At 47.8% G+C, this 12,842-nt stretch overlaps 5 long non-coding RNA genes across 5 annotated transcripts; all 5 read right to left on the reverse strand.

Moving 5' to 3' along the window:
- Positions 1-3,269: 3,269 nt before the first annotated feature.
- Positions 3,270-4,644, reverse strand: LOC144394411 (uncharacterized). Its single transcript, XR_013457071.1, has 2 exons — positions 4,199-4,644; positions 3,270-4,114 (listed from the first exon to the last, which is right to left on the reverse strand). It is a non-coding gene; the product is annotated as an uncharacterized LOC144394411 (long non-coding RNA).
- Positions 4,645-5,666: 1,022 nt separating this feature from the next.
- On the reverse strand, positions 5,667-7,041 carry LOC144394413 (uncharacterized). The gene is made up of 2 exons (XR_013457073.1): positions 6,597-7,041; positions 5,667-6,513 (listed from the first exon to the last, which is right to left on the reverse strand). It is a non-coding gene; the product is annotated as an uncharacterized LOC144394413 (long non-coding RNA).
- A 1,022-nt stretch (positions 7,042-8,063) lies between these two features.
- LOC144394418 (uncharacterized) lies at positions 8,064-9,227 on the reverse strand. The gene is made up of 2 exons (XR_013457077.1): positions 8,995-9,227; positions 8,064-8,911 (listed from the first exon to the last, which is right to left on the reverse strand). It is a non-coding gene; the product is annotated as an uncharacterized LOC144394418 (long non-coding RNA).
- Positions 9,228-9,263: 36 nt separating this feature from the next.
- Positions 9,264-10,638, reverse strand: LOC144394414 (uncharacterized). Its single transcript, XR_013457074.1, has 2 exons — positions 10,194-10,638; positions 9,264-10,110 (listed from the first exon to the last, which is right to left on the reverse strand). It is a non-coding gene; the product is annotated as an uncharacterized LOC144394414 (long non-coding RNA).
- A 1,023-nt stretch (positions 10,639-11,661) lies between these two features.
- LOC144394419 (uncharacterized) lies at positions 11,662-12,696 on the reverse strand. Its single transcript, XR_013457078.1, has 2 exons — positions 12,592-12,696; positions 11,662-12,508 (listed from the first exon to the last, which is right to left on the reverse strand). It is a non-coding gene; the product is annotated as an uncharacterized LOC144394419 (long non-coding RNA).
- Positions 12,697-12,842: the final 146 nt, after the last annotated feature.

Here is a 12,842-nt window from a genome sequence, read left to right on the forward strand (position 1 = left end):
AAAGTCATCCCTATTGGCGTTATCAATACAGTGCATTATAATAATTATACATTTGTCATACCTTCACCAGAGTTGCAAACATTACTAGGAATCAAATTGTGCTTCATTTTGAGCTACGTCCTGTATATAAATATGCATAACATTCTGGGAGTTAACTTTGTCTCTTAAATAATTGCAAACAGTATTGTACACACAGATGAAGAATCCTAATAGCAGGAATACATATTAAAGTATGAAATAGTCCATGTTAGTGGATTGCAGGTGAGTCACTGTGGTTGTGATTAGGGCTTAAAACCTCTGTGGTTAGGCTTAGGGACAGGAACATCGGGGACCGCACAGACGTCCAGCGAAGACAGGACCCAGACCGGCGAGGCACTGGCTGGTTAGGGGTGAAAGGGTTGGGACAGCGGTCCGAAGACCACTGTCGGTGCACGGTCCATCAAACCGGACAGGTCCCCGCAGTCCCGAACATCCACGCAGCCTCCTGTTGTCCTCCGTCTCCAGCCTCCAGCTTTCTGTTATTAAACTGTTATTGATTTGTAAACGTAAACACGAAGCCGTCACCTTCATCAGCAGCCGTCCGTGTTGCGGTTTAGCTGACGCTGCACCTGGACTGGTCTCAGCGGGCGTGGCTCGGTTCGCAGGTCATCGCGTGTGCGTCGTCTCTCTCCTCTCCGGCCCCCTTGCTTCGATGTTATTGCATCATCATACGTCGTGCCGCGTTCGCGTTCGCCTCATGTTGTGCGTGATACGCCTCAATGTCTATGGACTCGCTAGCGGGCTGTGCTAGGATAGCCTCAGTTAGCTTATAGGCCCGCTTAGCATTAGCATTTAGCTCCAGCATGACTTAGCTTTAGCAAAAAAAACGGAGAAAGGATTGTTCTTTGCCGTTTATTTTCTTGAGCCCGACAAAACATGAGAATCGTCTTACTGTACATCCAACGTTTCGACCAGGTTTAGGTCTTCTTCAGGGACAATAAACAGCAGTTAGCGGCTACATAACGGGAGCCAAGGACGGGAGATGTTACTCCACCAACGGTCCAGGAGAGAGAGAGAGAAGAAGAAGCGGAGCCAATGATAATACAGCTGGGTATGACGACATCCGGTCACCTTCCGGTGTCTCATCTAAAAACACACTGATAAGATACAAACCACTGAAGAATGGGTCCATTGCCCTTCAATGTTGCCTTCAAGCATAAAGTCATCCCTATTGGCGTTATCAATACAGTGCATTATAATAATTATACATTTGTCATACCTTCACCAGAGTTGCAAACATTACTAGGAATCAAATTGTGCTTCATTTTGAGCTACGTCTGTATATAAATATGCATAACATTCTGGGAGTTAACTTTGTCTCTTAAATAATTGCAAACAGTATTGTACACACAGATGAAGAATCCTAATAGCAGGAATACATATTAAAGTATGAAATAGTCCATGTTAGTGGATTGCAGGTGAGTCACTGTGGTTGTGATTAGGGCTTAAAACCTCTGTGGTTAGGCTTAGGGACAGGAACATCGGGGACCGCACAGACGTCCAGCGAAGACAGGACCCAGACCGGCGAGGGCACTGGCTGGTTAGGGGTGAAAGGGTTGGGACAGCGGTCCGAAGACCACTGTCGGTGCACGGTCCATCAAACCGGACAGGTCCCGCAGTCCGAACATCCACGCAGCCTCCTGTTGTCCTCCGTCTCCAGCCTCCAGCTTTCTGTTATTAAACTGTTATTGATTTTGTAAACGTAAACACGAAGCCGTCACCTTCATCAGCAGCCGTCCGTGTTGCGGTTTAGCTGACGCTGCACTGGACTGGTCTCAGCGGCGTGGCTCGGTTCGCAGGTCATCGCGTGTGCGTCGTCTCTCTCCTCTCCGGCCCCCTTGCTTCGATGTTATTGCATCATCATACGTCGTGCCGCGTTCGCGTTCGCCTCATGTTGTGCGTGATACGCCTCAATGTCCTATGGACTCGCTAGCGGGCTGTGCTAGGATAGCCTCAGTTAGCTTATAGGCCCGCTTAGCATTAGCATTTAGCTCCAGCATGACTTAGCTTTTAGCAAAAAAAACGGAGAAAGGATTGTCTTTGCCGTTTATTTTTCTTGAGCCCGACAAAACATGAGAATCGTCTTACTGTACATCCAACGTTTCGACCAGGTTTAGGTCTTCTTCAGGGACAATAAACAGCAGTTAGCGGCTACATAACGGGAGCCAAGGACGGGGAGATGTTACTCCACCAACGGTCCAGGAGAGAGAGAGAGAAGAAGAAGCGGAGCCAATGATAATACAGCTGGGTATGACGACATCCGGTCACCTTCCGGTGTCTCATCTAAAAACACACTGATAAGATACAAACCACTGAAGAATGGGTCCATTGCCCTTCAATGTTGCCTTCAAGCATAAAGTCATCCCTATTGGCGTTATCAATACAGTGCATTATAATAATTATACATTTGTCATACTTCACCAGAGTTGCAAACATTACTAGGAATCAAATTGTGCTTCATTTTGAGCTACGTCCTGTATATAAATATGCATAACATTCTGGGAGTTAACTTTGTCTCTTAAATAATTGCAAACAGTATTGTACACACAGATGAAGAATCCTAATAGCAGGAATACATATTAAAGTATGAAATAGTCCATGTTAGTGGATTGCAGGTGAGTCACTGTGGTTGTGATTAGGGCTTAAAACCTCTGTGGTTAGGCTTAGGGACAGGAACATCGGGGACCGCACAGACGTCCAGCGAAGACAGGACCCAGACCGGCGAGGCACTGGCTGGTTAGGGGTGAAAGGGTTGGGACAGCGGTCCGAAGACCACTGTCGGTGCACGGTCCATCAAACCGGACAGGTCCCGCAGTCCCGAACATCCACGCAGCCTCCTGTTGTCCTCCGTCTCCAGCCTCCAGCTTTCTGTTATTAAACTGTTATTGATTTTGTAAACGTAAACACGAAGCCGTCACCTTCATCAGCAGCCGTCCGTGTTGCGGTTTAGCTGACGCTGCACCTGGACTGGTCTCAGCGGCGTGGCTCGGTTCGCAGGTCATCGCGTGTGCGTCGTCTCTCTCCTCTCCGGCCCCCTTGCTTCGATGTTATTGCATCATCATACGTCGTGCCGCGTTCGCGTTCGCCTCATGTTGTGCGTGATACGCCTCAATGTCTATGGACTCGCTAGCGGGCTGTGCTAGGATAGCCTCAGTTAGCTTATAGCCCGCTTAGCATTAGCATTTAGCTCCAGCATGACTTAGCTTTTAGCAAAAAAAACGGAGAAAGGATTGTTCTTTGCCGTTTATTTTTCTTGAGCCCGACAAAACATGAGAATCGTCTTACTGTACATCCAACGTTTCGACCAGGTTTAGGTCTTCTTCAGGGACAATAAACAGCAGTTAGCGGCTACATAACGGGAGCCAAGGACGGGGAGATGTTACTCCACCAACGGTCCAGGAGAGAGAGAGAGAAGAAGAAGCGGAGCCAATGATAATACAGCTGGGTATGACGACATCCGGTCACCTTCCGGTGTCTCATCTAAAAACACACTGATAAGATACAAACCACTGAAGAATGGGTCCATTGCCCTTCAATGTTGCCTTCAAGCATAAAGTCATCCCTATTGGCGTTATCAATACAGTGCATTATAATAATTATACATTTGTCATACCTTCACCAGAGTTGCAAACATTACTAGGAATCAAATTGTGCTTCATTTTGAGCTACGTCCTGTATATAATATGCATAACATTCTGGGAGTTAACTTTGTCTCTTAAATAATTGCAAACAGTATTGTACACACAGATGAAGAATCCTAATAGCAGGAATACATATTAAAGTATGAAATAGTCCATGTTAGTGGATTGCAGGTGAGTCACTGTGGTTGTGATTAGGCTTAAAACCTCTGTGGTTAGGCTTAGGGACAGGAACATCGGGGACCGCACAGACGTCCAGCGAAGACAGGACCCAGACCGGCGAGGCACTGGCTGGTTAGGGGTGAAAGGGTTGGGACAGCGGTCCGAAGACCACTGTCGGTGCACGGTCCATCAAACCGGACAGGTCCCGCAGTCCCGAACATCCACGCAGCCTCCTGTTGTCCTCCGTCTCCAGCCTCCAGCTTTCTGTTATTAAACTGTTATTGATTTTGTAAACGTAAACACGAAGCCGTCACCTTCATCAGCAGCCGTCCGTGTTGCGGTTTTAGCTGACGCTGCACCTGGACTGGTCTCAGCGGCGTGGCTCGGTTCGCAGGTCATCGCGTGTGCGTCGTCTCTCTCCTCTCCGGCCCCCTTGCTTCGATGTTATTGCATCATCATACGTCGTGCCGCGTTCGCGTTCGCCTCATGTTGTGCGTGATACGCCTCAATGTCTATGGACTCGCTAGCGGGCTGTGCTAGGATAGCCTCAGTTAGCTTATAGGCCCGCTTAGCATTAGCATTTAGCTCCAGCATGACTTAGCTTTTAGCAAAAAAAACGGAGAAAGGATTGTTCTTTGCCGTTTATTTTCTTGAGCCCGACAAAACATGAGAATCGTCTTACTGTACATCCAACGTTTCGACCAGGTTTAGGTCTTCTTCAGGGACAATAAACAGCAGTTAGCGGCTACATAACGGGAGCCAAGGACGGGGAGATGTTACTCCACCAACGGTCCAGGAGAGAGAGAGAGAAGAAGAAGCGGAGCCAATGATAATACAGCTGGTATGACGACATGCCGGTCACCTTCCGGTGTCTCATCTAAAAACACACTGATAAGATACAAACCACTGAAGAATGGGTCCATTGCCCTTCAATGTTGCCTTCAAGCATAAAGTCATCCCTATTGGCGTTATCAATACAGTGCATTATAATAATTATACATTTGTCATACCTTCACCAGAGTTGCAAACATTACTAGGAATCAAATTGTGCTTCATTTTGAGCTACGTCCTGTATATAAATATGCATAACATTCTGGGAGTTAACTTTGTCTCTTAAATAATTGCAAACAGTATTGTACACACAGATGAAGAATCCTAATAGCAGGAATAACATATTAAAGTATGAAATAGTCCATGTTAGTGGATTGCAGGTGAGTCACTGTGGTTGTGATTAGGGCTTAAAACCTCTGTGGTTAGCTTAGGGACAGGAACATCGGGGACCGCACAGACGTCCAGCGAAGACAGGACCCAGACCGGCGAGGCACTGGCTGGTTAGGGGTGAAAGGGTTGGGACAGCGGTCCGAAGACCACTGTCGGTGCACGGTCCATCAAACCGGACAGGTCCCGCAGTCCCGAACATCCACGCAGCCTCCTGTTGTCCTCCGTCTCCAGCCTCCAGCTTTCTGTTATTAAACTGTTATTGATTTTGTAAACGTAAACACGAAGCCGTCACCTTCATCAGCAGCCGTCCGTGTTGCGGTTTAGCTGACGCTGCACCTGGACTGGTCTCAGCGGCGTGGCTCGGTTCGCAGGTCATCGCGTTGTGCGTCGTCTCTCTCCTCTCCGGCCCCCTTGCTTCGATGTTATTGCATCATCATACGTCGTGCCGCGTTCGCGTTCGCCTCATGTTGTGCGTGATACGCCTCAATGTCTATGGACTCGCTAGCGGGCTGTGCTAGGATAGCCTCAGTTAGCTTATAGGCCCGCTTAGCATTAGCATTTAGCTCCAGCATGACTTAGCTTTTAGCAAAAAAAACGGAGAAAGGATTGTTCTTTGCCGTTTATTTTTCTTGAGCCCGACAAAACATGAGAATCGTCTTACTGTACATCCAACGTTTCGACCAGGTTTAGGTCTTCTTCAGGGACAATAAACAGCAGTTAGCGGCTACATAACGGGAGCCAAGGACGGGGAGATGTTACTCCACCAACGGTCCAGGAGAGAGAGAGAGAAGAAGAAGCGGAGCCAATGATAATACAGCTGGGTATGACGACATCCGGTCACCTTCCGGTGTCTCATCTAAAAACACACTGATAAGATACAAACCACTGAAGAATGGGTCCATTGCCCTTCAATGTTGCCTTCAAGCATAAAGTCATCCCTATTGGCGTTATCAATACAGTGCATTATAATAATTATACATTTGTCATACCTTCACCAGAGTTGCAAACATTACTAGGAATCAAATTGTGCTTCATTTTGAGCTACGTCCTGTATATAAATATGCATAACATTCTGGGAGTTAACTTTGTCTCTTAAATAATTGCAAACAGTATTGTACACACAGATGAAGAATCCTAATAGCAGGAATACATATTAAAGTATGAAATAGTCCATGTTAGTGGATTGCAGGTGAGTCACTGTGGTTGTGATTAGGGCTTAAAACCTCTGTGGTTAGGCTTAGGGACAGGAACATCGGGGACCGCACAGACGTCCAGCGAAGACAGGACCCAGACCGGCGAGGCACTGGCTGGTTAGGGGTGAAAGGGTTGGGACAGCGGTCCGAAGACCACTGTCGGTGCACGGTCCATCAAACCGGACAGGTCCCGCAGTCCCGAACATCCACGCAGCCTCCTGTTGTCCTCCGTCTCCAGCCTCCAGCTTTCTGTTATTAAACTGTTATTGATTTTGTAAACGTAAACACGAAGCCGTCACCTTCATCAGCAGCCGTCCGTGTTGCGGTTTAGCTGACGCTGCACCTGGACTGGTCTCAGCGGCGTGGCTCGGTTCGCAGGTCATCGCGTGTGCGTCGTCTCTCTCCTCTCCGGCCCCCTTGCTTCGATGTTATTGCATCATCATACGTCGTGCCGCGTTCGCGTTCGCCTCATGTTGTGCGTGATACGCCTCAATGTCTATGGACTCGCTAGCGGGCTGTGCTAGGATAGCCTCAGTTAGCTTATAGGCCCGCTTAGCATTAGCATTTAGCTCCAGCATGACTTAGCTTTTAGCAAAAAAAACGGAGAAAGGATTGTTCTTTGCCGTTTATTTTTCTTGAGCCCGACAAAACATGAGAATCGTCTTACTGTACATCCAACGTTTCGACCAGGTTTAGGTCTTCTTCAGGGACAATAAACAGCAGTTAGCGGCTACATAACGGGAGCCAAGGACGGGGAGATGTTACTCCACCAACGGTCCAGGAGAGAGAGAGAGAAGAAGAAGCGGAGCCAATGATAATACAGCTGGGTATGACGACATCCGGTCACCTTCCGGTGTCTCATCTAAAAACACACTGATAAGATACAAACCACTGAAGAATGGGTCCATTGCCCTTCAATGTTGCCTTCAAGCATAAAGTCATCCCTATTGGCGTTATCAATACAGTGCATTATAATAATTATACATTTGTCATACCTTCACCAGAGTTGCAAACATTACTAGGAATCAAATTGTGCTTCATTTTGAGCTACGTCCTGTATATAAATATGCATAACATTCTGGGAGTTAACTTTGTCTCTTAAATAATTGCAAACAGTATTGTACACACAGATGAAGAATCCTAATAGCAGGAATACATATTAAAGTATGAAATAGTCCATGTTAGTGGATTGCAGGTGAGTCACTGTGGTTGTGATTAGGGCTTAAAACCTCTGTGGTTAGGCTTAGGGACAGGAACATCGGGGACCGCACAGACGTCCAGCGAAGACAGGACCCAGACCGGCGAGGCACTGGCTGGTTAGGGGTGAAAGGGTTGGGACAGCGGTCCGAAGACCACTGTCGGTGCACGGTCCATCAAACCGGACAGGTCCCGCAGTCCCGAACATCCACGCAGCCTCCTGTTGTCCTCCGTCTCCAGCCTCCAGCTTTCTGTTATTAAACTGTTATTGATTTTGTAAACGTAAACACGAAGCCGTCACCTTCATCAGCAGCCGTCCGTGTTGCGGTTTAGCTGACGCTGCACCTGGACTGGTCTCAGCGGCGTGGCTCGGTTCGCAGGTCATCGCGTGTGCGTCGTCTCTCTCCTCTCCGGCCCCCTTGCTTCGATGTTATTGCATCATCATACGTCGTGCCGCGTTCGCGTTCGCCTCATGTTGTGCGTGATACGCCTCAATGTCTATGGACTCGCTAGCGGGCTGTGCTAGGATAGCCTCAGTTAGCTTATAGGCCCGCTTAGCATTAGCATTTAGCTCCAGCATGACTTAGCTTTTAGCAAAAAAAACGGAGAAAGGATTGTTCTTTGCCGTTTATTTTTCTTGAGCCCGACAAAACATGAGAATCGTCTTACTGTACATCCAACGTTTCGACCAGGTTTAGGTCTTCTTCAGGGACAATAAACAGCAGTTAGCGGCTACATAACGGGAGCCAAGGACGGGGAGATGTTACTCCACCAACGGTCCAGGAGAGAGAGAGAGAAGAAGAAGCGGAGCCAATGATAATACAGCTGGGTATGACGACATCCGGTCACCTTCCGGTGTCTCATCTAAAAACACACTGATAAGATACAAACCACTGAAGAATGGGTCCATTGCCCTTCAATGTTGCCTTCAAGCATAAAGTCATCCCTATTGGCGTTATCAATACAGTGCATTATAATAATTATACATTTGTCATACCTTCACCAGAGTTGCAAACATTACTAGGAATCAAATTGTGCTTCATTTTGAGCTACGTCCTGTATATAAATATGCATAACATTCTGGGAGTTAACTTTGTCTCTTAAATAATTGCAAACAGTATTGTACACACAGATGAAGAATCCTAATAGCAGGAATACATATTAAAGTATGAAATAGTCCATGTTAGTGGATTGCAGGTGAGTCACTGTGGTTGTGATTAGGGCTTAAAACCTCTGTGGTTAGGCTTAGGGACAGGAACATCGGGGACCGCACAGACGTCCAGCGAAGACAGGACCCAGACCGGCGAGGCACTGGCTGGTTAGGGGTGAAAGGGTTGGGACAGCGGTCCGAAGACCACTGTCGGTGCACGGTCCATCAAACCGGACAGGTCCCGCAGTCCCGAACATCCACGCAGCCTCCTGTTGTCCTCCGTCTCCAGCCTCCAGCTTTCTGTTATTAAACTGTTATTGATTTTGTAAACGTAAACACGAAGCCGTCACCTTCATCAGCAGCCGTCCGTGTTGCGGTTTAGCTGACGCTGCACCTGGACTGGTCTCAGCGGCGTGGCTCGGTTCGCAGGTCATCGCGTGTGCGTCGTCTCTCTCCTCTCCGGCCCCCTTGCTTCGATGTTATTGCATCATCATACGTCGTGCCGCGTTCGCGTTCGCCTCATGTTGTGCGTGATACGCCTCAATGTCTATGGACTCGCTAGCGGGCTGTGCTAGGATAGCCTCAGTTAGCTTATAGGCCCGCTTAGCATTAGCATTTAGCTCCAGCATGACTTAGCTTTTAGCAAAAAAAACGGAGAAAGGATTGTTCTTTGCCGTTTATTTTTCTTGAGCCCGACAAAACATGAGAATCGTCTTACTGTACATCCAACGTTTCGACCAGGTTTAGGTCTTCTTCAGGGACAATAAACAGCAGTTAGCGGCTACATAACGGGAGCCAAGGACGGGGAGATGTTACTCCACCAACGGTCCAGGAGAGAGAGAGAGAAGAAGAAGCGGAGCCAATGATAATACAGCTGGGTATGACGACATCCGGTCACCTTCCGGTGTCTCATCTAAAAACACACTGATAAGATACAAACCACTGAAGAATGGGTCCATTGCCCTTCAATGTTGCCTTCAAGCATAAAGTCATCCCTATTGGCGTTATCAATACAGTGCATTATAATAATTATACATTTGTCATACCTTCACCAGAGTTGCAAACATTACTAGGAATCAAATTGTGCTTCATTTTGAGCTACGTCCTGTATATAAATATGCATAACATTCTGGGAGTTAACTTTGTCTCTTAAATAATTGCAAACAGTATTGTACACACAGATGAAGAATCCTAATAGCAGGAATACATATTAAAGTATGAAATAGTCCATGTTAGTGGATTGCAGGTGAGTCACTGTGGTTGTGATTAGGGCTTAAAACCTCTGTGGTTAGGCTTAGGGACAGGAACATCGGGGACCGCACAGACGTCCAGCGAAGACAGGACCCAGACCGGCGAGGCACTGGCTGGTTAGGGGTGAAAGGGTTGGGACAGCGGTCCGAAGACCACTGTCGGTGCACGGTCCATCAAACCGGACAGGTCCCGCAGTCCCGAACATCCACGCAGCCTCCTGTTGTCCTCCGTCTCCAGCCTCCAGCTTTCTGTTATTAAACTGTTATTGATTTTGTAAACGTAAACACGAAGCCGTCACCTTCATCAGCAGCCGTCCGTGTTGCGGTTTAGCTGACGCTGCACCTGGACTGGTCTCAGCGGCGTGGCTCGGTTCGCAGGTCATCGCGTGTGCGTCGTCTCTCTCCTCTCCGGCCCCCTTGCTTCGATGTTATTGCATCATCATACGTCGTGCCGCGTTCGCGTTCGCCTCATGTTGTGCGTGATACGCCTCAATGTCTATGGACTCGCTAGCGGGCTGTGCTAGGATAGCCTCAGTTAGCTTATAGGCCCGCTTAGCATTAGCATTTAGCTCCAGCATGACTTAGCTTTTAGCAAAAAAAACGGAGAAAGGATTGTTCTTTGCCGTTTATTTTTCTTGAGCCCGACAAAACATGAGAATCGTCTTACTGTACATCCAACGTTTCGACCAGGTTTAGGTCTTCTTCAGGGACAATAAACAGCAGTTAGCGGCTACATAACGGGAGCCAAGGACGGGGAGATGTTACTCCACCAACGGTCCAGGAGAGAGAGAGAGAAGAAGAAGCGGAGCCAATGATAATACAGCTGGGTATGACGACATCCGGTCACCTTCCGGTGTCTCATCTAAAAACACACTGATAAGATACAAACCACTGAAGAATGGGTCCATTGCCCTTCAATGTTGCCTTCAAGCATAAAGTCATCCCTATTGGCGTTATCAATACAGTGCATTATAATAATTATACATTTGTCATACCTTCACCAGAGTTGCAAACATTACTAGGAATCAAATTGTGCTTCATTTTGAGCTACGTCCTGTATATAAATATGCATAACATTCTGGGAGTTAACTTTGTCTCTTAAATAATTGCAAACAGTATTGTACACACAGATGAAGAATCCTAATAGCAGGAATACATATTAAAGTATGAAATAGTCCATGTTAGTGGATTGCAGGTGAGTCACTGTGGTTGTGATTAGGGCTTAAAACCTCTGTGGTTAGGCTTAGGGACAGGAACATCGGGGACCGCACAGACGTCCAGCGAAGACAGGACCCAGACCGGCGAGGCACTGGCTGGTTAGGGGTGAAAGGGTTGGGACAGCGGTCCGAAGACCACTGTCGGTGCACGGTCCATCAAACCGGACAGGTCCCGCAGTCCCGAACATCCACGCAGCCTCCTGTTGTCCTCCGTCTCCAGCCTCCAGCTTTCTGTTATTAAACTGTTATTGATTTTGTAAACGTAAACACGAAGCCGTCACCTTCATCAGCAGCCGTCCGTGTTGCGGTTTAGCTGACGCTGCACCTGGACTGGTCTCAGCGGCGTGGCTCGGTTCGCAGGTCATCGCGTGTGCGTCGTCTCTCTCCTCTCCGGCCCCCTTGCTTCGATGTTATTGCATCATCATACGTCGTGCCGCGTTCGCGTTCGCCTCATGTTGTGCGTGATACGCCTCAATGTCTATGGACTCGCTAGCGGGCTGTGCTAGGATAGCCTCAGTTAGCTTATAGGCCCGCTTAGCATTAGCATTTAGCTCCAGCATGACTTAGCTTTTAGCAAAAAAAACGGAGAAAGGATTGTTCTTTGCCGTTTATTTTTCTTGAGCCCGACAAAACATGAGAATCGTCTTACTGTACATCCAACGTTTCGACCAGGTTTAGGTCTTCTTCAGGGACAATAAACAGCAGTTAGCGGCTACATAACGGGAGCCAAGGACGGGGAGATGTTACTCCACCAACGGTCCAGGAGAGAGAGAGAGAAGAAGAAGCGGAGCCAATGATAATACAGCTGGGTATGACGACATCCGGTCACCTTCCGGTGTCTCATCTAAAAACACACTGATAAGATACAAACCACTGAAGAATGGGTCCATTGCCCTTCAATGTTGCCTTCAAGCATAAAGTCATCCCTATTGGCGTTATCAATACAGTGCATTATAATAATTATACATTTGTCATACCTTCACCAGAGTTGCAAACATTACTAGGAATCAAATTGTGCTTCATTTTGAGCTACGTCCTGTATATAAATATGCATAACATTCTGGGAGTTAACTTTGTCTCTTAAATAATTGCAAACAGTATTGTACACACAGATGAAGAATCCTAATAGCAGGAATACATATTAAAGTATGAAATAGTCCATGTTAGTGGATTGCAGGTGAGTCACTGTGGTTGTGATTAGGGCTTAAAACCTCTGTGGTTAGGCTTAGGGACAGGAACATCGGGGACCGCACAGACGTCCAGCGAAGACAGGACCCAGACCGGCGAGGCACTGGCTGGTTAGGGGTGAAAGGGTTGGGACAGCGGTCCGAAGACCACTGTCGGTGCACGGTCCATCAAACCGGACAGGTCCCGCAGTCCCGAACATCCACGCAGCCTCCTGTTGTCCTCCGTCTCCAGCCTCCAGCTTTCTGTTATTAAACTGTTATTGATTTTGTAAACGTAAACACGAAGCCGTCACCTTCATCAGCAGCCGTCCGTGTTGCGGTTTAGCTGACGCTGCACCTGGACTGGTCTCAGCGGCGTGGCTCGGTTCGCAGGTCATCGCGTGTGCGTCGTCTCTCTCCTCTCCGGCCCCCTTGCTTCGATGTTATTGCATCATCATACGTCGTGCCGCGTTCGCGTTCGCCTCATGTTGTGCGTGATACGCCTCAATGTCTATGGACTCGCTAGCGGGCTGTGCTAGGATAGCCTCAGTTAGCTTATAGGCCCGCTTAGCATTAGCATTTAGCTCCAGCATGACTTAGCTTTTAGCA

Source organism: Gasterosteus aculeatus, unplaced genomic scaffold (genome assembly GCF_964276395.1).
Source record: "Gasterosteus aculeatus unplaced genomic scaffold, fGasAcu3.hap1.1 HAP1_SCAFFOLD_54, whole genome shotgun sequence".
In the NCBI taxonomy this organism is placed as follows: Eukaryota; Metazoa; Chordata; class Actinopteri; order Perciformes; family Gasterosteidae; genus Gasterosteus; species Gasterosteus aculeatus.